At 51.9% G+C, this 3,143-nt stretch overlaps 1 protein-coding gene across 1 annotated transcript in view; it reads right to left on the minus strand.

Annotated features, from left to right (window-relative positions):
• Positions 1–356, minus strand: part of Tmem269 (transmembrane protein 269) — a 12,787-nt gene extending 12,431 nt beyond the window's left edge. The window contains exon 1 of the mRNA XM_023706229.1: positions 294–356. The gene's annotated coding sequence lies outside the window, so the exon portion shown is untranslated. The remainder of the gene's footprint in view (positions 1–293) is intronic.
• Positions 357–3,143: the final 2,787 nt, after the last annotated feature.

Raw genomic sequence — 3,143 nt, forward strand, 5'->3', positions numbered from 1 at the left:
CTATGTAGCCCAGGCTGGCCTTGGGGGTCACCACGCCCAGCAGCATCTTTCTACTTTAATCTCTTCAATGCCTGCTCTGTGACAGGTCCTGCGTGTTGGAGGGGCAGAGAGAAGAACAAGGTGCAAGTGGCATTATCAAGAAGCTGGGGTCTGGCAGGGGAGGAGACAGGATGCCAGAGGATAGTGTTATGTTGCATGGGCACCTGTCCGAGCCTCAGGAGTGCCCTGGGCCCACCTGGGCATGGCTGCCTGGAGCTATCCCTCCCTGGAGCCCAGAGACCCGGCGGGCTCACCTTGGGACCAGGCATTCCCGGGCAGGACGCGCTCTTTCGCTGGCCGCCTGCGGGTGGGGGAACCAGCCCTGACGAGGGCGCTCTGTCGGGCAGAGCTAGGCTCAGCACAGGCTCTTAGCTCACAATCCGGGAAGCAGCCGGGCACACTGTCGTCTCCACGGTGGCGCGGCGAGGGCGCTTCGCGGATGACCACTCAGAGCGCGTGGGCGTGGCTGGCGTGGGGGTGGCCTGCCAGGTGAGCCTGGGGTCCACACTGCCAGGTGAGCCTGGGGTCCACACTGCGAGGCGCCCCTAGAAAAGCAAGCTTTCAGGTATTTGGTTCGATGGATGAAAAGCCAAGACTTTGGGCTCAGTCAATCCTGAAGACATTTTTAAATTGGGCTGTGACCTGTTCTAGCTGTTTCAGAAAGGTCACCTATCAGCCACTGGGAGGAAGATTTGTGCCAGCTGCTGCATAACAGGGCCAGGAAGAGAGTGGAAAGCAGCCTGTGGGAAGTGGGATTTCCCGGGCCTCAGCGAGGCTGAGGGCGGAATGAAGCGCATCCCGCAAGCGTCTGTATTCGGCCATCCGAGGGCTAGTGCGCCGCGCCGTGGGAAGCTGTCCAGCAGTGAGGAGGCCTTCCAACACCAGTTCTGAGGCAGCCGCACCCTACCCCAGCCCTCAGGTGTCACCCTCCCCTGTGGCTAAAGACAGCAGCCAGAGCCCTAGGACCCCACGGCGCAAGCTGCTTAGGGCAGAAAGGGAACTAGGAGCCCGAGGTAGTCTGCAGTCAGTAAGAGAAGAGCACTGCAGGACCTGAGAGCCGCCAGGCAGCTGGCGCTGTGCTTAGCCACGGAGAGGCCATCTTCATTTCACTGGATCTTGGACCGCCCTGAGGCTGGTCGCAGCATTGCTTTCCCCAGAAGAGGAAATTGTAGCAGGCAGTGCCTTCTGCTGCTAAGTCCATCATTACTAATTTCTGGGGCTGAACTGGGGTGTCGCTCGGCAGTAGAGCATTTGTCCAACATGCACAAAGCCCTGGGTTTAATTCCAGGCACAAAAATAAATAAATGTATAAATAAAATAAAAAATCTGCAAAGCCGAGACCCAAAGATAATCTAGCACTTAAGTCAGATCTAGGGTATCTAAGAAACTAAAGAGGAGAACTAGACACAGGCAAAGGTGTGACCCAGAACTAACACCAGCGGTTCACCTTTGGATGGTATGCAGCTTATCTGAACCTGTTTCCTGAGCTGTAAAACGGGCGTGTGTGATGAGTTAAATGAGATGATGGAGCGCCTGGTCACCGTGATTATTCTGAGTATCTGATCAGATATCTGTGAGCCGGGACATTCTCACAGCTCGTTTGGGAGATGGAAAGGAGATGGGTAGCTGAGAAAGACTGTTTCCCCTGCCATAAGCTTCTACTTTCCTGCCCTTCCAAATCCTCCAGAGGCAGAGAACAAGAACGGTGGGTTAGGCCACCCGCCCTTCATTAATGTGGCAGCCACTAGCCACATGTGGCTATGGAGCACTGGACATTGGCCAGTCTCAGTTCAGATGGGCTCTAAGTATAAATTAGGATTTACACCAGAATGAGTTCTTAGTTTCAAAAAAAAGTACACTATTTTAGTATTATTTGTTGAAATACCAATATTTTGGATATATTAGCTTAGATAAAATGTATTAAAGTTAATTTCACCACTTTTCACTTTTTTAATGTGACTGGTGGAAAACAGTAAATTTCATGTGTGCTTATATTCCATTCCATAACTGTGCGCAGTCAGACCCTTATGAGGACGTTGGGAGTCTGAAGCTGGAAATTGATCCTGCGGGGGAGGGCAGGGGGAGGCCTCACTGCCCAAAGCGGTCAAGCTACCTCAGTAGGTACCTACCTCAGTAGGTTTTTCTTGAGAAAAACATCCTCCCTGGACTTTGTGGGCCAATAGTCACTAGGCAACATCGTGCCCTGCAACTTTGCAAAGGACCAAACACTCCTACTCCCTGCTCTTGTTCCGGGGTCCTTTACTAGTCAGGCACGGTCCATCACCTGACCTCAGCTATTATCTCTTGTCTTTCTTTTCTAAATCCTTTTGTGATTTTCTCGCAGGGACTGAGAGAGACCAACATCACTCTCCAGTAGGATAGAGCTAGCTCCCAATGCCCACCGGCCCATTATGACACTAGCTACCCCGTACAGGCGTTGCCTGAGCTGCCAGAGATGCAGCACTATGTGTACACGACACTCACGGTTTCTGTCCTAGAACTTCAATTTAAGTGCGGGGAGAAAGGAAAAAAACAAGTCATCTCTGATTGGAGTACGTGCTGCGGAAAACAAAGGATCTAGAGTTGTTCTGGAGTGAGACGGATGGGTGTCTCTGACAGGGCAATCAGAAGTGGCATTAGAGCAAGAACCTAAGTGATAAGGCATAAACCATGCAGAGATCCCAGAGACAACACTCCAAGCAGAGGGCACAGCACACGCAGAGGCGCTGGCACGGGGAGGAGCTGGGCGCGCAGAAGACGGCAAGGTTGGCGCAGCAGGAGCTCAGTGAGTACACAAGTGTAGAGCACCTGGGCCTTAGCAAGAAGCCTAGGCGTTACACTAAGCAGTGCAAAACTCAGCCTATTTCTACACAGTGTTAAAAGATGATATTGACACTCTATGGAAACAGACTCAAGGTAAGTGGAAACCTGAGTAGGAGGCAGGCTAGGATTAGAGCTTTAGTCCAGGCTAGAGATGTTGGTAGCTTGGACCCAGGGGACAGGAATAATGGGAGAGAAAAGCAGACTTGGTGTATATTCTGAAGGCAGAGTAGAGAAGACTTGGTAATTGGTTATAGGAGTAAAAACAGGGTTGGTTTGTTTGT

This window comes from Octodon degus, unplaced genomic scaffold (assembly GCF_000260255.1).
Source record: "Octodon degus isolate 3935 unplaced genomic scaffold, OctDeg1.0 scaffold00245, whole genome shotgun sequence".
Classification (NCBI taxonomy): domain Eukaryota; kingdom Metazoa; phylum Chordata; class Mammalia; order Rodentia; family Octodontidae; genus Octodon; species Octodon degus.